Source organism: Uranotaenia lowii, chromosome 1 (genome assembly GCF_029784155.1).
Source record: "Uranotaenia lowii strain MFRU-FL chromosome 1, ASM2978415v1, whole genome shotgun sequence".
NCBI lineage: Eukaryota > Metazoa > Arthropoda > Insecta > Diptera > Culicidae > Uranotaenia > Uranotaenia lowii.
In genome coordinates this window covers 168,488,157-168,513,957 of record NC_073691.1, presented here as the reverse complement: position 1 = coordinate 168,513,957, position 25,801 = coordinate 168,488,157, and the positions used below count along the sequence as shown (strand labels likewise).

Here is a 25,801-nt window from a genome sequence, read left to right as displayed (position 1 = left end):
ATGAGAAAAAAATTCAAGAGCTATTCAAAAAAATCAAGGAAAAAAATCGTTAAATTTTTTTTCACAGATCAATACAACAAAATTTTGAAACTCCTCAAAAAATCGTTTCTGTTTATTTTAATAAATATAGCTTGTAAAATTTCATTTTTGGGCGACAAAATTGAAAGTTATAATGATGCGACAAAATGTGAAAAAATCCGGATAAACATTGTTTTTTTAAACAAAACTTGGGCGGCTTAATCTTTCCCTATTCTTTTAAAATAAAATATCCAGACAAGTCCGGGTTAAACCGGAAAATCTGGCCAGCTTAATTTTACTTATTTGATTTGAACAAACAATAAGTTTTTTTTCTAAGAAAGCCTTCATTTCGAAACAATGTTCTAAAAATAAATCAAATTTTCAAAGATAAAAGTAAACGACTAAAATTTTAAAGTACAAATCGGATTTATGCAAACTCGATTTAAGTAAAAATTTTAAGTTTGAAATTTGGTTCTTGAAAATACTGCAATATTAATAGTGTTGAATAATACGCTAAAAAGGAATTCCCAGAAATTTCTTGAAGAGAAGATACATGTTTCTTTATCATCAATTAATTTTCATTAACACTAAACATACCGACACTTTGTATAAACCTATTCATACCGCAAGCTGTCAAATGACGGTTTACACTGTTTTCGCTAAAACTTTCTTGTTTCTCAACCGATTTCTTTAAAATTTATAGTTTTGGAAAACCTATAATGTGACTCAAATATGTTTCTCAGATAATTTTCAGCTACAATCAATTATTTCAAAGTTATGTTAAGTCCAAGAATTTTTTTATGAAAAACATGCTTCGGGAAAATTGCTCTAAATCTGCTCATCAGTGCTCGAAAAAAATTTCACTTAGTGCAAGAGAAAGCTGAAGTTAGAAGCTATATGTTGTACATATGGAAATTTTTATCAAATTTTTTTGATCATGGCCACAAAAAATGTAAAAAAGTTGTGTAAAACCCGTACTTTTCAATCAATCAACCGCCAAAGCTTTTCCTGTTAGAGTAGAGAAATTTCAAAAAATGAATTGGAAAGTTGACGTAATTTGTCACATTTTGGCATCTTAAGATTTTTTAAAATACGAAATACATAATTTATGACGAATTTTCAAAGGTAGCTGTTTTTCAAACATTTCATCAATTCGGTTTTTTGATACAATTCCTACACCTAAATTCAGCTTTGCCCTAGATTTTGAGTATGTTTTCGTGAGGTTTAGGCAAAAAAATTATATGCAAAAGAAAGAAAATTTCATACCGGTTCATATCAATTCCCGTGGAAGGATTTTTTTGCAAAATGAACTATAATTCTACATAACTTTTGTCATATTCAGTTGAATTATGCAAAAGAACTGTCTTCGGTTAAATTCTCAAATCGAAGTAACAATCAGAATTATCATCCTTCAATCTCTTGCAATTAAAATCCTTATCGAAATAGTTATCTTGATAATTTGATTTCACTTGTGGAACTCATTTACATGTTGAATCTGAGTTTTGAAGTTGAATTAACAAATTGAATTATCAATCTGTTTCGGAATTTCAATACGTTTTCTGAAATGTACATAAAAACGGTTTCTGATTTTAGAAATATGAGCCAAGAAATGAAATCAGTTTCGAAGCCCTTGAATATGAATTCATAATATGAATTTCGATGTTTTGGTTTTCAACGATTATTCTTTATTTCAATAATGTATTCCGACTTGCAAATCTAAATTTAAAAAAATAAAAATATCGAATGATGAATCTATATCGCTATTTTGAAGCTTTGCTTTGTTTGATTTTAAGCATAAGTATAAAGTTTATGAATTAAGAATCTAAATATGACATTAAAAACTAACTTCTCAAAAACTTTTTTTTTTTCATAACCGGAAAAATATTAATTAAATGTAAAAAAAATGCGTTTGAGTTTCGAAAATCATGAATCAAATTTTGTAGGAAATGTAAAACCAAATTAAAACGATGATTTAAAACACATTTTTTTTTATTTCAATTTTTTATGATGATTGGAACCGAAAACAAGAATCCTAAGCTGGATATCTAATCCGAAATTTTGAAATCACAAAAACAATTTTCATTTTGATGGTAAGGACCAGAATAAAATTAAGTATTAAGAGATGTACTATTCATAAGTGAAAAAATTTGAAAATCTGTAGCTGATTTCTGAACCTGGGATTAGTTTTCGAAGTTTTGAAATCAGTTTTGAGTCAAGATTGTTACCAACCTTACACCGTCCTCAAAATTTGATTAAAAATTTATAATTTTGAGTGTTTTGTTTGTAAGAATCGACGAAGAGTGAATTTGTAGTGTTCACTGAAATAGATGTCAGGTGAACAGTTAGGAAATCACAAAAGAAGTGTTGCCACTATAACGGATGGATAATCCGACATATCCATCGCAACTGTAACCGTACTTGATGATATGACTTGACGAGAATAAAGATGATTGTTATCAGTTTCCGATACAAAATAGTATTTCTTCTTTTTGATATCACAACAAATTTGTGTGAACCATGGAAAATAACCGTGCTTATGGCAAAAAATCGTATAAATAGAAGTCTTGTAAGAGAAACACAGATAAATAAATCCGCGTAAAACACCTTAGTGTACTTTCTAGGAATAACTTTGACTGATGATATAAGTATAAGTATGTCTCAACAATTAAGCATTTTCTAAGAGTTTCTTAAATGTCCCGCTTTTTTCTAGAAATGTCCCGCTTTTTTCTGAAAGTTTCTGGTAAGCCTATTTCAACTGTTTTTTTTTCAGGATTTTACGCTTCATTATCTCCGAAAAAAAAATCGAGTTACCGAAAAAAAAATTGTCTTGAAAAAATAAAAAAGAAACTTGCTGAGTGCACTTCAAACTGCAATTCGGTTAACAGAAGTGAACCGCAACCCAAAACAAACCTAATTGTTACCGGAATTGGAATTCCCTCGAGAGAACACTTCCGTGTTTTTTTTGCAAAGCATCCAAAAGCAGCTACGTAGACGTCAGAAACCAGGAAAAAAAGCGCTCAGAACCAGTCCAGAGTGCGGGGCGCCCAGGGGGCCTTGCAAACAAAACCTGGATAGTAACGGCCGTGCGCCGGAGCCCAGAAAGGGTCATCGCTCGTACAGAAAAGTGAAGTGGTTGCGCGCACCCATTGATGAATCGCTACTCAACTCACACACCCGAGTTCCGGGGCGGCCAAACAAATGGAAACAGATTGGAGAGAAAAGAATGAAGAAGGGGAAAAAAACCGGGCAATAGCTCAGTCTCGCCGATTCGTTTCGTGTGCAAGTGGAAGATGAGGTCAGGGTTAAGGGAAAAAATCGCTTGGACCCGTTTGTAAGGTTGTTTTTTGCTGTTGTTGTGCCTTCTATTCCCGGTAAAGGTGTATGGGAACACTGTAGGCTGATGGCAAACTTAAATACCGCGAAACCGTTGTTCGCATCATCATCGTGGTACCGTGCATACCTTTTTATTTGCTGGTGTCTTCGAGCTTTTTGCACAAAGATCTGCTCCGAGGTTCCTGAAGACGTCGTCCGTTGGTTGACCGATTGCGGTGGAGTAAGAGGGAACAGGAAAGTGTGAACCAGTTCTTCAACGATATGGTACAAATCTGCACGCAGATGACAACGATGACGGCGACGACAACGACGACGTATATGAAATCAAAACAGGAACACACTCGAGACGTTAAGTCGTTGTTTCGTCCGCGTTACACACTAGATTGGGGCTTTCAATGGAACTTCTTTCCAGCAGGTACGTTGGATAAATGGAGCACACGTAATTCACCAAGTTGAACAACCGATTTATGGCATCACTTTGATACTTTCTCTGATGATTTGTACACACGGCGAGACTTGTTTAAAACCGAAAAAAAACTCGTAGCGGTAATCCAATTAATACATTCACACATGCGCGCGCATACTTCTTTCGTCGAGTAGGTAATTTTTCGCGTAGACACTTCATAGATTCCCAAGAGCCAAAGAGACTAGCATCAATTAGGCGATTATCTTGATTCTTTGGATCTTTTCTTTTCCCACCCCAGCACCAAACTAGGTTATCACTGATTTCACGGCATTCCACACATCCGGTGATACAGATTTTTCAAAAGCATTCAAAATGTGTCGTCATCCAAACAGGCGATTTAAATTGACCACAACTCGCGAACCTTTTCTTCGCTGGCTTCAAATAATCCAACCCATGTGTATGAGGTCATCTCGTTGGAAGCCGTCGTCGTCTTCCAAACACCACTACCAAACTACTGTGACTCAGCACAGTTTATATTTTATTTCCTTCTGCAAGCCTTGACGATCGGGTTTTGCAAACCTTGCACATTCCTTCCTCTGTACGATTATTGAGGAAAGCGACAGCGTTAGCACAATTAATCCACTCGATGCAGCAACGCCCTTCGCGATAGAACAACTCCAATCAACAATCACCCACTAGTGCTCACTGAATAGTAGGGACACCTCACCCCCGAAAAAAAAACAAGCACTACAATCCACAGGAATCCAGTAGGGAGTAGGGAGAAAGGTGGGTTAGCGGCACCTGATAATTTATCCTATAGGCTTCTTTCGATTCACAGCCACGATCCGCTATGTCCGACTGACGGCGACGACACTTGATTCGACCACTCTCGACGGCAAACGGCGCGACCTTACCTGCTACGCAACACGGCAAATACTAACTTGGCCAAGCCCAAGTCCAGGGCACCTCGGTTCTCATACACAGAGGCAGCAGCAAGCAACCTTTTACGACGACAACGGATCGTGGTCCGTCATCATGACAACGACGAGTCGACATCGTCGTAGTTAGGTTCCCTCTACGAAATTCCATGCCGTCAGCGTCCTCATACGACATATACCCATTTCGGTTGTGTTTAGGTATTTATGCAACGAACGCCAGCCAGGGTAATCGAGGTGCCACGCTCTCACAAACACACCGACCCATCCTAGAGGGACCCTTTTCGATCGGCGGATGTTTTGTGCGGCTGGCTGGTTGCTTTGCTTGTTTAATTGTTTCATTTCTTTCCCCCTGTCTGTCTGCCTAGTGCCTGTGCCTGCCTGCCGATCGCGGTGTCGTTTGTTTGTTTGCAGCGATGGCATTCGAACGAACGAACGAAACGAACCAAAGAAACAGTGATGAAGGCAGAGCGACAGACAACACTCGGGAACTCGGGAGCCTGCACTATCGGCATTCGGCAGAACACGTTCGGTGAAGTTTTGTTGATTTCTTCATCGTCCCTCGTTCGTAGTTCGAAAGAGAGACTCCTCACCTCATTTCGGTCGGTTCGGTACCTACCTGTTTGGGTGAAGTTGCGAAAGCACCAGGTGCCAAGAACCGAACGACGTTGTTGCAAAAAAAGGTAACAAATAGCACACACTGATGATGATGGGCCCAGAAAGGTGGTTGGGCAATGGAGAAAGAAGTCAGATAAACACACTACAAAGTGTACCTCGAAGATAACAGTTTATTGGCAAGAGTGGGTAATTGGCAATCGTTACGGGACCGGACTGGCAACGCTGCTGCCAAGTGGAAGCTCCGTCCGTGATTTAGTCCGCGTATTTTTAAATTTTTCCATGAATTTTAGTGATGTTTTTTTAAATACTGTTCCGAAACATGGTATTAAGCTTAAAACTAATATTTGTGCTATGTGCTTGTTGTGTATTTTGCATTGTGAAAGTGATATTTTGCTTTAATATTTGGAGTGCATTTTCGATTATGAAGCCATTGAGCAGATTGGGGCTTGGGCTTCGCCCCCGGTGCGTTGTAGAAAATGGTTATGGAACATGGGACTTCCAAGGGAGCCGAGCGGAAAATGCTGTTACTCATTCAAGATAAGTGGATTATATTTATTTTGCCATTTAATTTGATTTATATTTTACACTTAAAGATTGAAAATTCATCCAATCTGATTTTCGTAGCACACCGCGAAATGTTTCTTTCGGGAAATATTTCACCGTCCATATTGCATCCAAGCTTGTACACAAGTCTAAAGCTCCTATGATACAAGTTAAAGAACAGAGGTACAGCTGGAAAAGCTCAAAGTGTCTGAGGTTGCATCATAGCAAAACTTGTATCGAAAATAGAATGCAATTAGAAACAGCTAATGCGATATGGTCAATCCGATAGTAGAGACACCTTTTCTTCGGAATTTGAAACCGGAATTGAAACGGAATATGTGTGTGTGTGTGTGTGTGTGTGTGTGTGTGTGTGTGTGTGTGTGTGTGTGTGTGTGTGTGTGTGTGTGTGTGTGTGTGTGTGTGTGTGTGTGTGTGTGTGTGAGTGTGTGTGTGTGTGTGTGTTATATATATTTCAGCATATTGGGCTACTAGATTACTGCTGAAGCTTTTATCGGATTGCAAAGAAGAATAGTTTTCTCTCTCTTTTTCTCTTTCTCTCGCCGCCTGTATAATGGGTTAGAACGTTTTTTGCTCGTTAGGTCGTCCTTTCTCTTCTCGTTTTAAACGCGTGATAAAATTCGGTAAGTTGCACCGGTGTCAAGTGCATTGTACGTATGACAATGCCACGTTACGACGTTTTTTGCTCTTCTAGTTTTTATCGCGCGATAATCTTCGGTGAGTTGCACCGGTGCATTGTACGTGTATGACAATGCCACGTTAGGATGTTTTGATCTTCTCGTTATAATCGCGCGGTAAAATTCGGCGAATTGCAACGTTGCAAGGTACATTATACGTGTATTTTTTTTTAAAGTTTATTTGGTCCTTAGGATTTTAACACCTGGATGTCATTCATCCCTCTTTTATTATACGTGTATGACAATGCCAAGTTAGGACGTCTTGCTCTTCTCGTTATAAACGCGCGGTAAAATTTCGTGAGTAGAACATGTGCCAAGTGCGTTGAACATGTATGACAGTGCCACGTTAGAACGCTTTGCTTTTCTCGTTTTGAGCGCGCGGTAAAATTCGGTGATTGCATCGGTGGCATTGTACGCGTATGACAATACCACGTTAGGACGTATTTGCTCTAAATAAAACCGCGATGTACTCGATAGTGTGCGACGCGACGATCACTAAATATTTAACTTTGCTTTGATCACATCCCTTTCCAAAGGGAATCCAGATCTTATTTTCCTTCCCCACTAACAAACCACCCTTCCTGTGACGACCGTGGAGATTTAGAGGTGTATTCGGTCTCTAGTAGCAACGGAAGTCGAACTAACAATCCTTCCTTTTCCCCCGATGAACCGTAAGGACGTGGCCGGCGCCGTTATTGACCATATAAGATCAGGAACCTTCGAAACGTGTACACAGAAAATGGTTAGCTAATCACAAGCCCCATTTATTTGGATCTATGTACAATTTTGATGGTTCTTGTCAATCACGGAGTAGCAACTACTGAAATGTACGGTTTATCTAAGCTCAAGCTCAAGCTCAAGAGTGGGTAATTGGCAATCGTTACGACTCAAGTGAAGTGTACGCAGTGTTTTAGGGAAAATCGGCTGTTATTAAAGCGTTACTTGAAATGCAAAGTCCACTTAATTATAAAAAATGCATTTCCATGTCAAAAGTACAAGTTGTCAATTTTCTATTACCTATGAATACAGGGATGAAACTTTTCAAAATGATGAAGATAGTAAGTAAAAACAATAATCAACCTCAAACATTGGGACGTTTTTGAACAAATTTAGAAATGTCTGATTTCGTCGGACGCTTTTTAATCGGGCATGATCGGTAATCAGACGTATTTGGGAGAAGAGTCCTAAGTCAGTTTCATTGAATGATCGTACGTTTTGTTGAAATAATTCCAAAAACTCAAGTTTTTATATTGACATATTCCAAGCATCTCTCAACTAAAGGGTGATACGGTCAAAATTTGGTCAAGGGAAAACGCGTGTAAATCGGTAAAATCGTTTATTAAAAAATTAAATTAAATTTCTTTTTCAAGTTTAATTAGTATAAAATTCAGGAAAAATATTCCGTTAGGCTTCCACTTTTCCAAATCTAAATTGCCGGGCCTTACGTTTAACCCCTGCCATCAGATTTTGTACAGCCACCTAGTCCACCTTCTTCGCCGCAGAAAGCCAGTTTGCCTTGAACTGCTGCTCGTCCTTAGCAGGTTTTTTTTGGTCTTCTTTAGGTTCCGCTTGACAATAGCCCAGTATTTCTCAATTGGGCGGAGCTCTGGCGTGTTGGGAGGGTTCTTGTCCTTGGGAACCACCTGCACGTTATTGGCGGCGTACCACTCCATGCCCTTTTTCCCGTAATGGCAAGATGCCAAATCCGGCCAAAACAATACGGAACAACCGTGTTTCTTCAGGAAAGGCAGCAGACTTTTATTCAAACACTCTTACACGAAAATTTCTTGGTTGACAGTCCCGGAAGCTATGAAAATGCTGCTTTTCAAGCCACAGGTACAGATGGCTTGCCAAACCAGATATTTCTTCGCGAACTTTGACAGTTTCATGTGCTTGAAAATATCTCCTTTCTCCCTTTCCCCTTCCTTTTGCCTTATAAAACTCCTGTCCCGGAAGCGGCTTTGACGTAGGTTTCGTCGTCCATTACCACGCAGTCAAACTTCGTCAGCATCGTCATGTACAGACTCCGAGATCGCGCTTTGGCCGTCGTATTTTGTTTATAATCGCAATTTGGAGTCACTACCTTCTTGTAAGTCGATAGTCCTGCTCGTTTTTTGGCTCGGTGCACGGTTGTAGACGATACACCCAGCTTATTTGCGGCATCTCGGACAGAGAGGTTAGAGATTCGCTTGAAACTACCGACAACTCTCTTTGTCGTCTCAGCGGCTTCCGGTTTTCGATTTCCCCCCGACCCAGACTTCCTGGCTGTCGACAAACGTTCCCCTATCACTTTATTTGGATTTGTAACGGTTGATTTGGCAATTTTTAGCGATTTTGCCAGCTTTGCGTGCGAGTACCTCGGATTTTCGCGATGCGCGAGCAAAATTTTGATACGCTACTCTTCTTCTTTGGACGGCATTTTGACAAATAAAGAGTTAATTCCAAAATCAAAATAGGAGCAACATTCTACACACACACACTTTAAAATGAGGGGTGTTCAGGTTTTTTAAATGCAAAATTGAAAGAAATACGTCAAGTTGATATTGACCAAATTTTGACCGTATCACCCTTTAGAGAACAGATTTTTATTTTTCATTATTCAAAAGTAAATTGCACAGTATGAGAAAGGTTGTTTCTTCAGCTTAATTTTCCATCACAAGATTTTAAGTTACGTTTTTTTTTAAATTGATTGAAATTTAAAAACTTTACTATGAAAAAAAAATATTTTAACAATTTTTTTTTTAGGAATTTTTGTTTTAAGTTGTCAATCGCTCACCAAGGTGATATTCCATGCCACAATACCCTTATCCCCAAATATTGAGCGTGGATTTGTGGAGGGATGGCGTACAGCCCGTCTCCGCAAAACAAATCATCACATGTGCTTCACTTCCTTTCCCCCTATCGACTGCACGGACTTGGCCGGCGTCGTTATTGGTTCATATTAAAGAATAAGATTCTCAAAATTGATGAGAATGTATTGTAAACCTTTCATTTGGTTCATTGTGCAATGTTGATTATCTCGAGCCAATCACGGAGTGCAACCATAATGCCATTGGCCAGAAGAGGCCGCAGGTGGACGTAGTTGATAGCAAGCTCAAACTTAAGCTCAAGCTCAAACACATTCATAAGATTTTCATAAAAAAACAAATTTATAATAAAATTATTCTAAAAAAACTGTCCTTTATTGAAAATTCCGCCTCAAAGAGTGTTACTAAAAAATCCAAATCGAATCTTGGAACCACATAAAATCTCACACATGAGACGTTTAACTGAATAACAAAATTACATAAATTAAAATACGTACTAGCGCAAGGTCCCTAGTAAAATTTGTACCAGTTTATGTTCTACGGAAAGGGGTCTCGCAACAAACCTGAAGTTTGTATGGAATTACGAGGATTTTGTTCGGCATGATGAAAAAAAAAACAGTTTTGACCAATAATTTTAGTCTTGATCAACCAGCTTTTGTTTAAATTTTAGTAATTTAAAGCTTTAATTATGGCAACATTTCATTTGAAAAACGCTTTATACGCTAAAAACGAATGCAATCGGGCCAATCTTGTAAATTAACATAAATTTTGGTTAATTAAAAAAAAAGTGACAAAAACCGTTCGATTTTGGCAACACTAAGTGTACGGACGTGTAGTCAAAATGAAATGGGGTTTGTATACAAAAATGGATTTCTGTCTGTCTGTTTTGTAAACGGAGAAAAAAGACCACAGTTTTTCTAATTATTTCAGCTGATTATACCAATTATCTAATCGTAGTTGATTTTTTCGCATTCAACTTTAAATATAACAGACACAATTACATACTGATGATTGAATTTGGGCAATCAACTGTTAATATAATCAACTGTAATGATTCAATTGTTAATATGATAGATTCAACTATATATGTATGGTTGGTTTTGGGCATTCAACTATAAATATAGTAGATTCAACTATACGTCCCTGATTGACGTCTCACATTTAACTATAAACACGATAGATTCAATTGTAGTGGTATAATTGATTTAACTGTAAATATGATTAATTGATCTACAATTGTATGATTGATCTTAGTAATTCAACTATAAATATAATAGATTCAACTGTAGTGGTATAATTAATTAAACTGTAAATATGATAGATTCAACTGTAGTGGTATAATTGATTCAACTGTAAATATGATAGATTCAACTACAAATGAATGATTGATTCTCTAGGTATCAAACTATAAATATAGTAAATTAAACTATGTTTTTATGATTAAGCTGAATACTACAGACTTCATTCGTGTTCATCAGCCAAAAAATATATAAATCGTAAGTGTGAGACCAGTACGTGGTCCCTGCAGCGATCGTAGTGCTGTTTTGAGGGCTCAGCCGGCATTCCCTGACATCGGTGGCAAAGCGCAAGCGTTCTCCGGCGATGGGGATACATTTTCCTCTACCAGTTCCTGGCAGCGGTCGTGTAGTAGGCCGACAGTTCCTGGAATTGGGAAAGGTACACCTACTCTGGTTGCCCGCGAAGTCGACATTCCTTTTCGTGATCCTGGCAGGATCCCACAGGAAACTAGCATTGGTAAGTCAGCGTATGATAGATTGATGTTATGATATTGAATGAATTTCCCCCCCACATGTTCAATCTTCACCGGGTGCAGAAGCACAGACTTCTGAGGACGGTTAGTTAAGACGCACAATTTGCTGGGCAACCAGCTGAGAAACCAGGACGTGGATATCGGGTTCCGGTCAGTTTTTTAGAATCGTGGCGGCTTAAACGAACTAGATGCCAAAATAATAAATTAAAAGAAAATAAAACGCAGCCATAAGATTATTCCGACAAAAACATCTTAAAATATGATAACTTCCAATATAAACAGAATTTAAATTTACAATATTTATAGTTGACCTCATTGAATCAATTATAGAAATATAATTTAAACTATCATATTTATGATTAAATCAATTATATTATTATAGTTGAATCTGTCAAATTTGTAATTAAATCAATCATATTATTATAGTTTAATCTATCATATTTATAATCACATCAATTATATTATTATAGTTGAATCTACTATAATTATTGTTGAATGTATGACATCAATCGTACATTATATTTGAATCTATTATATTTATAGTTGAATGCACAAAATCAATCATTCAACTATAGTTGAATGTATTTTATATATTGTTGAATGTAAGAAATCAATCAGATTGTCTATTATATGTATTGTTGAAATTTTCATAATTATAGTTGGCCGAGAAGCAATCAGATATATGATTGAATATAAGAGGATTATTGTTGGAAATACTATACTTTTTCTCCGTGTATAGACTTGGAGAAAACTGAACCGATTCGCTTGAAACACAATAGGCACTTGCAATGATATAGGATTTGTCTATGTACCGTGTGACCAACATCTTTTTACTTAGTGTTAGTGAATCTCGTTTTTAAGCTTTTTTCCTCAGATTTAAGCTTTTTTTTGCCTTGAAAGCATTGGAGACGAAAGTTTAAATCGTAGGAAAAATGTTTAACTCTGATAGATGTGCTCCACACGGAATCTATAGCATTGCAGGGGAGTGTTGAAACATGACAGGTGGATGCTTCTGAGCTCGGAGATTGTTTCTATCCCATTCGAAGGGGGGAGGGAGGGTGTTCAAAGACTAATGTTTGCATAACTCCAGAACCGATGAAGCAAATGGTTCCAAATTTGGCATGGGTGGATATTTGGGCACGAAAAATGAATGTTTTTGTGAATGATTGCTATCCCTCCTTCTTTCCAGAGGGGAGATAACAAGAAAAGGAGAAACTTTTTGCATAACTCGAGAACTAATCGATCAAATGGAACCATATTTCGCATGGGAAGGTAATTGAGTACAATAAATGCTTCTAAGAATATTTCGTGCCCCTCTCTTCTTTCAGTTGAGAGATAGGAGAGGAGAGGGGGAGGCTTCCTTGATATTTTCGCATAATTTGGCATGGGAAGGTTTTTTAATAGGTTCATTTCTATGATTATTTGAAGCCCCTTCTTTCTTCCAGTAAGTGGATAGCAAAGGAGACAGAATTTGGCGCTGATTCCAATTATGCAATTAGAGATAACTTGGGAAAATGGGTAAAAATTCATTCAATCGATTCCCGATCAGGAGATAAAAACTAAATAATATCAAGATGAGATATTTTGATACTATTATTTTCCTATCTTAATCAGGGGTGAGCAACCCGCGACCCGCGGGCCGCATGTGGCCCGCGAGACCCTTTTTTGCGGCCCGCGAAGCTTTTTGCTAATTTTTATGCCTTAACTTTTTTAACAATGGATTGTTGGGAAAATTTATATGACTTGATCAAATATGCACTTATCTGCATTTGCCCACAATCAGTCAAATTGTTAACTTTTTCTGACAATTCAAGCATTTATAATGTTCTGTTCAATGCATAAATGCAATATTGTTTATTGGCGTAACATAATATTGGAGGTTTTTCTTTATACAGGGTAAATTTTTCCTAATTATTTCCACTTTGAAAAGCAAAATCCATCAAAGTAAATCGGAAGAACAGCCAAAAATCGGAAGCTACGCATGATCAAATGAATTTCGAAGTCCGTTGCAGAAGTCATTATTTTCGTATCAAGCAAAAATAAAGTAGTATGATAAAAAATGTTCTCAGCGCTTTTTTTTCAAATTATTTCATCCAATTCGGTAAAATGGCTTGTTCTGTTAGCATCAAAGTTATCGACAAAAATTATTAGTTTTTGATGAAAACAAACATATCTGAAATTCTGTGATTCGATTCAAAAGGCCTTTCTTTGCGATTATCTGTGATGCTTTTTTTTCAGTAATTTGAAAAAAATTTATAACAAACATTGATAAATTCAGTTATTTAACTTCTAATTAACTCATTCCAAATTACCAAATTAATAATATAGCTTTAACAATCCTATCCCAATGATATCTTAATAAGATTAAAAATTATAAAAACTTGGATGAAAATTCCAGAATCAATAATGTAAAAATATGCGAAATTGAACATTTTTCTGTGATTTCGATAATTTTGCTCAACGGTATGCAATGATCCGATACAGAACTTCGATTAAAAAAACGGGGTTATTTACCGGTTGTAGATACAAAAAACCTAGGCTTTGAGAACCAGTTTTAATTCTAGGAAAAAAAAATCACAGAAAGTCAATTAGCGATTCAACTTCCAACGCTAAGAAGACGGTGATTTCTTTGAATATATATTTTGCACACGATTAGTTATCACTGTGGAAAGCTCCAGAAATTTTTTAAATGAAAGTGATGACAAATAGTACCATCGGTTTTAACAAGAATGTTGTGAGAACGAATGTTCGCCAAGAAGTACTATTAATAAAATTGAGAGAGTTTTAAAATATCAAAGATTCAGTGATGTAGTATGGGGTATTTAAAAAGTCGTGCTGAATTTCTGTTTTTCAACACGTGAATTCGTTTTATCTTTCCTTTTTCAGATTTCATTGAGCCAAAAATTTGTATTTCTAAAATATGACGTGAAACTCTGTTAATTATAAAAAAAAAATTCAAGTGCGGCCCGCCGACAAAATTTCACCCCTGATCTAAATAAATTATTATTCAGTACTCGTAGGATGTTAAAGTATCACAAATTATATCCAAAAATCTATGCGATCGTAGCTAAATTATATCAGTTTTAGGTATGCTCCTTTCAAGATTATATCTCGTTCAGATAGCATAGTTTGATATTGAGCAAAACAAATCCTATCTAAATTATAACTTATCAAGATATGAGTGCTTCGAGAAAAATTTCTTCTGGAATGTCAATAAACCAAATTATTTGCTAAAACCATGCCCCATTTTTGGTTTCCCTAAATTTGGATTCAATTTTATGGATCTGTTGAGCGAAACTCATTAACGTACGGTTTGGGCCGTTGACTTTGATGTCCGTGTTTCATAAAAAGTTGCACGTATATCAAAATATGATATAATCATTTTATTTTAGGACAATCCGAAAAAAATCTTTATCATTGAAAATTAGCTCAACCCCATTCAAGTCTGTCAATCAGAATAAGATATATTTCAGATTGGAGAAACTTTAAATCGAAAATTAAGAGTACTTAATTATAACTGAATCAGATGTAAATATCTTGGTGAGATACGTTTGAGTTATTATTTTGATATGCTCTCCTGATCGGGTTTGTGTTAAGTCATTTCAGCATATAATTTGCGAAAGTCCCTAAAAGGAAATTTTTACTGAGTTTTTCCAAAAGTAAATCGGTACAGAAATCATGAATGAAATCATCATCATGAAAAGTTTTCTTTTGTAGCGGCCCTCCACAAAGCCTACAATACAATTTAGTAACTGCTGATGAAAAAAGACATTTTTCAAGTTTTTTTCGTGATTGGAGTTGAGCAATTCCTAGGTTTTGACTAAATATACCCGGATTTTTGGTCAAAATTTTGGAATCAAATGCCCAGATTTTGCCTGGTTTTAAGATAAAATAGCCTGGAAAAATTCTGGCAACCTTGTGCATGTAGAACTATTTTGCTTTTTCTAATTTAAGCGTTGGTGGCTCAAAATGTGAAAAAATCTATTTTAACATGCTGTGACAATAACATGGTGGCGTCAAAAATTTCTCTCAAACAATGTTATGGCAGAGATTGGGCTTCAAATCAGTTGGGTGATCAAAGTTTCCCCAAAACATGAAATCTTGTTTTTCGTTATTCATTCAATTATAGCTACTCAGAACGTTCGAAAATTTTGCAAGAATTGATCAGGCTTAATACTTATTACCACACTAGATATTTTTCAATTTTTCTAAAACTGATAGGTGTTTTGTGTTATAAAATTTGGCATTTTGCCGTTTATGTATATTAACCCAGATTACTGCTTTGATTGAAGCCATAAAATTATCAAAACCAATTTTTCAAAAAAAAAAAAAAAAAACAATTCAATAATGGTCTACATTTTAACCGGTATCTGAGTAGGAACGAACAAAAATTGATTTGATTTTGGTGGCGTCAGGAATTTGTATAGGAGCAAATGTTAAGCAAATAGACCGAATGTCGATTCATTGTTGAAAAATCATAAAATCAGATTGAAATAACGTAAAATAGTGAAAATTCTAATACCTTACTCTCAAAGCTCCTAGTTTTTGCACCATTCGTAACTCTTATCCTACATGCCTACTGTCCTCTTTTTGTTAATAATTTTGTTCCGGCCTGTTTCACTGCTCCAGAACTAAAAAAAGACCCGTGACGTCTTAGCTTGTTGACTATCTAGAATCAAACCAATAGTCAAAGTGGTTCAGCAACAGCATGAAGGGGTGCAACGAAGCTTGAAAACTGGAACTGTTTCCAAAGGAAGACGCCTCGAGTATCGCGACGCCCGTCTTGAACACTGAAAAGAAACGACAACGACGCCAACTATTTCCCGAATCGTTCCAGTCCGATCGGCTTGACTGATTTGCTAACTGATTCCCGGGTTTCAAAACGCCCTCAGGTATCCAGGCGCTCGTCTGGCTGTCTTGCCGCGCCTTACCTTTAAACTTTCGTTCATTCGACGCCGCCGTTTGGTATTTCCCTGTCTAGTGAATAGCAAACTCCTAACCGAACCAAAACCCTGGGAGTTTCTTAATGGCAGCAAATAATGGATATGCAATATAATTGGAAATGCTTTCAAGTGTGTCGGTATTCGTGAACTTTGTTTAGTCGATTGCGCGGCACCAGAGTCAGTTTTCCTGCAGCCCGGCTAGCGAGCTGCTTCCGGAATGTGAATTAGGGAGAGGAGGGTATTCGGTTTCTTGAATGGAAAACAGACGGCGGCGGGGATTGTTATTGTTGCTGCTGCCATTGGGTGGGAAAATCGGCCCAGTTGAATGAACATTTTCACGCACGTAGATACCCCTACATGTTGTATTGCATAGAATGGAGACGAAATTAGCGGCTAATGAACGTTGAAAAGAAGGCAGAAACAAAAACGGGATGAGGGAAGGTACTAAATTTATTGCTGTCACATTAGTGATTTTAGAATTTATTTCATGGAAACAAATTCGAAACAACAATGGCTGTTTTCATAATAGGAGTTTTTTTTTTACTTTTCCTTCTCGTAGTTTGTTGCTTAATTAGGCATGTTGAATTCAATTAGCACTTAACATCAAATTTGAACAGAATCGGAAATTCTGAATTTGAAAGCTGAATCTTGAAGGTTCTATATGTATCCGAAATCTGAATCTGAAATCTGAAACTGAAATCTGAATCTGAAATCTGAATCTGAAATCTGAATCTGAAATCTGAATCCGAAATCTGAATCTGAAATCTGAGTCTGAAATCTGAATCTGAAATCTGAATCTGAAATCTGAATCTGAATCTGAAATCTGAATCTGAAATCTGAATCTGAAATCTGAATCTGAAATCTGAATCTGAAATCTGAATCTGAAATCTGAATCTGAAATCTGAATCTGAAATCTGAATCTGAAATCTGAATCTGAAATCTGAATCTGAAATCTGAATCTGAAATCTGAATCTGAAATCCTAATCTGAAATCTGAATCTGAAATCTGAATCTGAAATCTGAATCTGAAATCTGAAATCTGAATCTGAAATCTGAATCTGAAATCTGCATCTGAAATCTGAATCTGAAATCTGAATCTGAAATCTGAATCTGAAATCTGAATCTGAAATCTGAATCTGAAATCTGTATCTGAAATCTGAATCTGAAATCTGAAATCTGAATCTGAAATCTGAAATCTGAATCTGAAATCTGAATCTGAAATCTGAATCTGAAATCTGAATCTGAAATCTGAATCTGAAATCTGAATCTGAAATCTGAATCTGAAATCTGAATCTGAAATCTGAATCTGAAATCTGAATCTGAAATCTGAATCTGAAATCTGAATCTGAAATCTGAATCTGAAATCTGAATCTGAAATCTGAATCTGAAATCTGAATCTGAAATCTGAATCTGAAATCTGAATCTGAAATCTGAATCTGAAATCTGAATCTGAAATCTGAATCTGAAATCTGAATCTGAAATCTGAATCTGAAATCTGAATCTGAACTTTGAATCTGAAATCTGAATCTGAAATCTGAATCTGAAATCTGAATCTGAAATCTGAATCTGAAATCTGAATCTGAAATCTGAATCTGAAATCTGAATCTGAAATCTGAATCTGAAATCTGAATCTGAAATCTGAATCTGAAATCTGAATCTGAAATCTGAATCTGAAATCTGAATCTGAAATCTGAATCTGAAATCTGAATCTGAAATCTGAATCTGAAATCTGAATCTGAAATCTGAATCTGAAATCTGAATCTGAATCTGAATCTGAAATCTGAATCTGAAATCTGAATCTGAAATCTGAAATCTGAATCTGAAATCTGAATCTGAAATCTGAATCTGAAATCTGAATCTGAAATCTGAATCTGAAATCTGAATCTGAAATCTGAATCTGAAATCTGAATCTGAAATCTGAATCTGAAATCTGAATCTGAAATCTGAATCTGAAATCTGAATCTGAAATCTGAATCTGAAATCTGAATCTGAAATCTGAATCTGAAATCCGAATCTGAAATTTGAACTCTGAACTTTATTTGAAACCTGAATCTGATTTTGATATTTGAATCTGAAATCTGATTCTTAAACTTAAAATACCTACATCTTCGACTTGAGAAATGTTCTTGCCTAAAGTCATTTTGCTGGATAGCCGTTTTTCAAAACTCTTGTGGCTTCATATGGAAGGTTTCTGAGTTGCTTTAAAAAATAAATCAAAATTAGCTTCGAACGACATGTTAATTATTTGAATGTTTAAAAAGAATCTTGAGAATAATTTTTCGCTAGGATAGTCCAGTGTTTTTTTTTCAAAGGTGGTTCAATTTTTTTTAATAGTCACTGATAGTAGTTTCCCATCGCATGGTTATAAAAGTTTCTTCTACGATTTGAACTTATACAGGTCACAATCAACGATATGCTGTCTTATTGACATCATAACTAATGCAATTTTCTCCAACTTCCTCTAGGTGCCAATTCCGATAAAGTACAGAACACAGATCAACGCAAAATTCATCGTCAACCGAGCTCAGCGAACCTTGAAGAAGTTTTGCGGTTCCCAGCAACTTTTTCTACCTTCCGAGTTTCGTTCTACCTGCTTGAGCTCGGAGTTGAAAGAAATCGTGTGCTGGTATTTGTGACTGAAGAAACGAACCTACGGAATAAACCCACAATAATCTCCCTCAAGTGGTGTGCCTTGGAGAGGAACGAAACCTTGCTTCAAGGGCCCGGCCGGCGACGAAAACGATGGTACCCCTCAGTGTTTTCGCAACAAACACTCGTCGTTTAATTCTTTGACAATGCAAAATGCCAGCAGCAATCCCTCCTGGAAATTGGCTGGAACCCAAAAAGGGACCCAGTCAACATGAAAGAAAACACACAAGGGTTGTTCCCGCGGGAAAGTAGGATTCGTGATTCGATTTTAGGATAAGCTGATTTTGACAGGAAATTGAATAATGAACGTTTAATGATGTCAAACGCGTTGCCAATCGTAGTTTAGGGGATCTATGAAAATAAATAATGACGTTGATTATGGCCTGAATAGCTTTAAATTTAATTTACTTCTATAAATGAGAGCATAGCATAATGAAAATATCATGAATTTATCGAAAAAGATACAATGTTTCACCAACGGGGCTTGAACCCGCGATCTCAGCTTCAGTACAACGGCGTGTTAACCAATTATACTACGTGATCAGCTCAAACGAACGTTACATATCGAGCTCCGACGACCAACTGCTCACCTCTTATCGAAACAATATTTTAATTTGTATTAATTTCTTATAACAGAAAAAGTGGCATAGAAGATAATTGAAAACAAAAATTGAGAAAGTTTAGTTTGACGTTTACGTGGGAATTTGAGTAAAAATCTCCCAATAAATTAACAGGGTAGCTTCCAATGAAGAAAGGCATTTACTACAGGTTACACAAATTAACAGTCCTAGACTTTTTTTAAGATCAAAAAGAAGAGATGATTCTCCCGGTCACTTACTTCTGACTTCCTTAGCATTTTTCCTTTTTTATTGAGAACGATAAAAGTATGTATGGTGAACAAGCTCAACAAAGCAATAGTAGCAATCACTAGCACAACTGATCATACCTGTACCAAGGTTTTTTTTTTGCGTCCTCAGCAGAACTTTGCTGCAAACATTCGAATCAGCCTTTGGTTGGTTCGCTACCAATTCAAACTCTATAACATTTAAGAAATTTGAATCGTTTTCATTACCTCTTAAAGTAACTCTCCGGTGAATTTTCCTTCCTCGCACACTTTGCTCCCAAGCGGAAAACCGCCAGGTGTCAGGCGCTTTCTTCTGTTTCTTTTCCTGTGGTTGTTGTCACATTCGAACGCTTTGCGCGATTCACTCAACCGTACCGTTTTCCACTGGTTTGATGAGCGCACACACTACTTTTCCCTCAATAATATCGCCGCCTGCATCCAGCGAGCCCAACGGATTTCATTCCACTCATACACACAAGCTCTTTCAAAAACAGCAGAAAACCTTTTGTTTTGCTATCTTTTTCACGTTGCGCAAACTTCCCGTTGCATGACACACACTATCGGTGTTTCGGCCTTATCTTTTTCTACACAAAATCTCACACTCTCGTTTGAATCGACTTTACTCTTCGCTCTCGCGCTCTCTCTTCAATTTTAACTTTTCTTCTTCTGTGTTTGTGTTGTTTCTCTGCTTTGCTTCTCCGCTCCTTCTCTGTTTCTTCACGGCTTCTGCTGATGTTGATGTTTATTTACGCTTTTGTTGTTTTCTGGTGCTGGTGTTTTTGTTATTCTTGCAACCAACTGATGGAATTATGGATAAAAACAGGATCACACACTAGGCTAAGAGGAGAGAGAGAAAGATCAACTCCGTCAACCATAAACACACTGGTCAGAGCGAGAGAAGGCACATGTAAAAGAGACGGCACCAAATGCGCTACCTTACCCAACCATCAACGAATAATAGAAAACCCAAAACGACCCGTTTGAACACTGTCGTCGTCACACTGGCCGAGTAAAACCATTAAAAATTTAGCACGAATTTCACAACCCGGCGCCACGCGACGGGTCCCGAAAATAGCCGGAGAACACGGCCCACAACCGACGCAACCCGCGACAACACTTTTCGCTCGGAACTGAACCCGTTTTCACCGCAAATTCGAGCAAAACAATACGGACAACCATCCGACGGTATGGCAGCGCCCTGGAATCCGATCGTACTTTGACGTCCACCTTGAAATTGCTCGGGTAACTGCGCTAGTGGCCGCTAGGGGTGATCTTTTCCGGCCGGGCTACCATTTTGCTTTGTTTTTCGTTTCAAACGTAACTTCGATCACTTTAATCAGCTGACTTTTTTTGTATAAAATGTTGGAGCTCGATAAAGATTTATGCACCTTAAAATAAAAAAAAACTCCGTTTTGAGATAAAATATGTTAAATGTTAAATAAAACACATTTGTATGTGTAGCATTTTAAAATGAGCGTATTTGTTACCTAATATGTATTAAAATTTGTATCAGTGTAAGAATGACAGGATAACGATAACGGGCGTTTAACGACAAATATTTTCATCGTTTTAATTTTAATTCCGTTGGAAAAGCACTCTCGATCCGAAAAGCGAGCAGTAAACACGTTAAAGTTAAAGCTACAAAAATAAAACGTTTTTCTTCTGCAAAATTATCCGAGAGTTTCACCGGTTTTCCGCTAGTACCGGCTACAAACATCAGAAGTGGGGTCTGGATCGATGTAATCTGGATCGTCCGGTAGTCTGAGCGTGAGATTTCTTGTTCCGGTAGAATTCCTGGTGTCTACCAATCGGGTGGCGTAGCCCCAGCGACGTGTCAAAGACGAGCGAAATGCCGACGAGAAAGGAAACGCGGCGAAGTCAAGTCAGCGATGGCGAACGAGGTTCAGATGACCAATTCAATGCAATTTATTTTCTTCTTCTTTCTTCTAGTCGCCGATGCTATTTATAGCACGACTCGGAACTGCGTTATCGACAGCTCCTATTAATGGTCCAGTAACTGAGACTATATTGACCAGCGGTATTCTTTTATACTCCGGGGAGTTTACAATCATTTTATACTCCGTAGAGTTTACAAATTCTTCATTGTTCTTGTGTTGTATTACATTTTCTTGTGTTCATTTTAATGTCCGTAGACGTACAAAGTTTTTTCCTTAACCTAAAGTTGGGGGGCGGTGGGATTCGATCCCTCAAAGTCTGACTTACCAGTCAAACGCCCTAGACAATTGCGCCAGGCACCCACCCCAATCCAATTTATTTTATGACTCTATCCCTTCCCAAATTTCTAAAAACATCAAAACATTCAGAAAACATCAAAAATATATGTTAAAATGTTTTCTTTTTCATGATTCGTTCTCGTTTGAGCTTTCATTACGTCGTATGAAACCTCTGAAGAATTCAAAGAAAACTGCTGCAAAAGTTATGAAAACAACTTTAAAGTTTCTAATACTTATTTTTTTAAAGTGAGCAATATCTTATTATTAATTAAACCCCCTCTATTCTTGCTGTCGTAAAAATCGTACAAAATATTAAACGTGGAAAAATATTTGATATTTGAAAATAGTTATGGAATCGCGAGTAACTCCTCAAAAAAAAATATTTATTAAGAGAAAGTGATGTATTATGTATTGTAGGCATCCCAGATTTCCCGGATTTATTCAGACATAAATGGGTTTTCAAAGTTAAGTGAACTGGACAAGTTAAGCAAACTATGATCTGGCTCAAACAGAAAACTCAAATTGGTCTAAATTTTCTTTAGCTATCTATATCTGAATTGTTTTTTTTTTGTAGTTTTAAAAACGGTTCGAACGTTGTTGACAAGTTACGGGGAAAAATGAAAATTTGAGGTGTTTGGTGTTGGTCACTTTGTTAAAGTTTTTTTTTTCGAAAAACCACTGGATTCTGCTTGAATTGTTCTGATTTGTGTTAAAAAAATCAAAACCAAATGTCCAGATTTTGCTAGGTTTTGAAAAAAGTTGTACTGATTTGCTCTTCCATTAAAAATGTGGGAGAAATTCTGCAGTTCTTATTCTAGGGGGGCCCCTTAACCTTATAACATAGTGAAACTATTAGAGTTATTATTTCACTGGCCCCCCTGACTTGTTATATTTACGTTTTAATTACAATTTTCTCAATTCAATTCTTTTTTGGCTAGATCTCTAGAGCTCAAGGCAGATTAAAATAATGTTATATTGCTTCAGGGCATTTTATCTCAAATTTTGCAGGTTCGCAATACCGGCGACAGGTGGGAAAGTTAGCCAGAGAATGATCGGATTTTTGTTCTAAGTGTCATGACAGTGTGATAAGTGCTGAGACTGTTATTACAATTGTCACGAAATTCGGTTCGAATATTGATCCAAATGATAAACAAGGTTTAGTCCACAATTCCAAAATTCATGCAGCTGAAGGTTAGTGCTATTTTGAAATTTTGGATTTTTTTGCTGCCTTTTCTTTTGCCTTTTCCTTTTTCAAGCGATTATACCATGTCAAATTTAAGACTTTTAAGACTTATTCCATGTTTTTTTCACATTTCCGTAATAGAGGTACATATATACATTCTACATACAACTTAATAAAAACACTTCCGTTCGCGTTAACAAATGTCTTAAATCTGATTTTTATTTTCAAAGCTTACTATGTGTTGTGGCCATGAAAAGCCATTGGACTGTAGGACGGAGGGGCCTTGGCGAAACTACCACTGCTTGCCCTTTCCCCTTCTGGGATTGGGCTTTGACAACCCCTGGTGATTGCCAAACAGTGCAGGCAGGTCCGCAGACTGTCTGCCTGGGGGCCAGGCCGAGACAATGTGAGCGCTTGGGAAAACTACCACTGATGGTCCGCTCCCCTCGTGGGATTGGACCTCAAGAGACAACCACGCATGGTTGTCCCATCAGTGGAGGCCCAGGCTCGGGGGATCTCGATCGCCTGGTTGACCGAGATCCAAAACTCGTTCTGGATGGGGCTCTGAAAAGAGCCGATTGTGGCAGCTGGACCCGGGAGCAAGGCGACGGAGCGAAGTAGCGGAAAAAAGCACAAGACACTCTTTCGTTTTACTTTCTGTTTATTTTCTATTTACTTGTTACTACTATTTACACTATTTACATTTCCGCCGATCTTGACGGTTTGGCGGTTTATTAACGAATGACTCCTAGGCAACGAAGAATGCGCCCTTAAATAGGCTGTCGAGCAAGCACACAAGCACGTGCTTACGCCAAATGGAATCGCCTAGAACATTCTAGGCGCTTTCAGCGAGAGCAGCCGTCTTGCTCTCTCAGTGCGGTACTCTCGCGTATTTCCTTCGTCGTTCTCTCCAACTTCAGTCGACTGGTCGGACTGAACATACTCCCCACCGGAAAGTGAGAAGTTGTCCTGGTTGGTGGTTGTCGTCAAACTCTGCTGATTCGAAGGTACCAGGATACTCGCCACCAGAAAGAATGATCGCGAGGGATGGCCTCGGCTGCTGGAAGAATTATCTTCGACCTTTCTGGAACCTTTCGGCCCTCGCGAATGCGCCGCTGCGTGATGACTTGTTGTTGCAATCGCTTGTGATTGTGGGAATTGTTCTTCGATATGGCAGGAACATGGAAAATAACTGGTTTCGTGGAAGCACCACTTTTTTTAGGTTTCCTCGCCACCAGAAAGAATGCTCGCGGGGATTGCCTCGGCTGCTGGAAGGATTATCGTCGACCTTGGCGGCCCTCGTGAATGCGCCGCTGCTGGATGAGGCTTTCGTGGAAGCACCACTCTTTGATAGCTTCCTCTGTTGATGATGATGCTCTTGAAGAAGATCACTCCTGGCTGGATCTTCTTCCCCTCCGGATTGTGTCGGTTTTTTGCTGCACCGACCTCGACCTTGGTGTGGAATTCTGATAGTGCCAGCATGTTCGTCTTGTGGATGCTTACTTCCTTCCCGCTTCGCTCGCCTACTTTGTTGCCCGATCCACTCCACACACACTCATGACGGAGGTATTCCGTCGGAAGGTATCGGCTTCTACATCCGGCTCGAAGGACCATTTCATGTTGGGCCATGAACAACCTTTAGTGGACGTGGGACGGAGCTTGGAAAACAACCACCGATGGGACTCATTCCCCTCATGGAAGTGAGTCTCTCCCAGACAACCTCAGTTGTTGTCTCATCGGTGGAGGCAAGTCCTCGGACTGTACCTGGAGGTCAAGGCCGCGACGACAAACTCTTTCTTAGGTGGGGCTCTGAAAGAGCCGATTGATTATGGCATCGGAGCAAGAGTCAGGTGGAGCAAAGAGAACACTAAAGTTTACTGATGGCGTTGTTTCATCTTTATTTTCTCTTGAACTATTTACACTTGTATACTTTCACTAATTTATTATTGTTGTATGAGACGAGCAACGCTGACTGCTGCTTCCTTCTGGTGGCCTTAATGCAGCCCACTGTTGGCTGGCTCTCTTTCTGAGCCGCTCTCGGCTCTCCCACGATGATGTTGCTCGCTCGAAGGTTGGATTAAAACTCACCCCGCGGGGACGCCACCGCTTGCTTTTATAGCTCTCGCTACTTGGCGTCGCACAACGGGTTTTCTCCATTCTCTCGGTTTCTCCCATTCTTCAGTCCGCTTGGTGGACTGAACACTATGACTGTAATATAAATTTTTTTGCTAATATGTTGCTATCTGTTTCCCTCTTCAGCTGTACTTAGCTGTACAATTCTGCAGATTAGCGACTTCCGTTCGATATGTTTCTGCTATTCGTTTTACTCTATCCTGCACACATCAATACAAACTTTTTCTCGAACTGCTGATTTTATGCATATTTTTCTTTACATTTTGTTTGTTTAGTATTATTTCCATTTGTTCCCTACAAGATACTCCACAGCGGCGATTTCAGGATAAGCTGCTCTCGACCAGCACACTAGGGGCAAAAGTTGGCGAACTTCGAGTCCTGGTGATGAGAAGTTGTGCTTTGAGTCGTTAGAGGAGATGCCAAGCTTCGAGTTTTCGGGGGGAGAGGCTTGGGTGTTCGACCCCGAACGATGAGAAGTCGGATTTCGAGTCGCAAGAGGAGCGATCAGGCCTAGAGTCAACTAGAGAAGAGGTATGTGTGTTTATTTCGAGTGGTTACAAGGAGAGGTCCAATCTAGAGTCGTTAGGAGAGAGATCAAGCCTTGAGCCATCCCTTCGGCTTTCCTGAAATTTTGGCGACATCACACTAGTGTCAAATAAGGGTTAACGGGTTCGGGTTCAACCTCCAGTT

At 38.0% G+C, this 25,801-nt stretch overlaps 1 long non-coding RNA gene across 1 annotated transcript in view; it reads right to left on the bottom strand.

Annotated features, from left to right (window-relative positions):
- LOC129747801 (uncharacterized) overlaps positions 1-20,781 on the bottom strand; it is a 70,459-nt gene extending 49,678 nt beyond the window's left edge. Inside the window, exon 1 of the long non-coding RNA XR_008737584.1 lies at positions 19,790-20,781. This is a non-coding gene — a long non-coding RNA (uncharacterized LOC129747801). The remainder of the gene's footprint in view (positions 1-19,789) is intronic.
- Between the last annotated feature and the right edge of the window lie 5,020 nt (positions 20,782-25,801).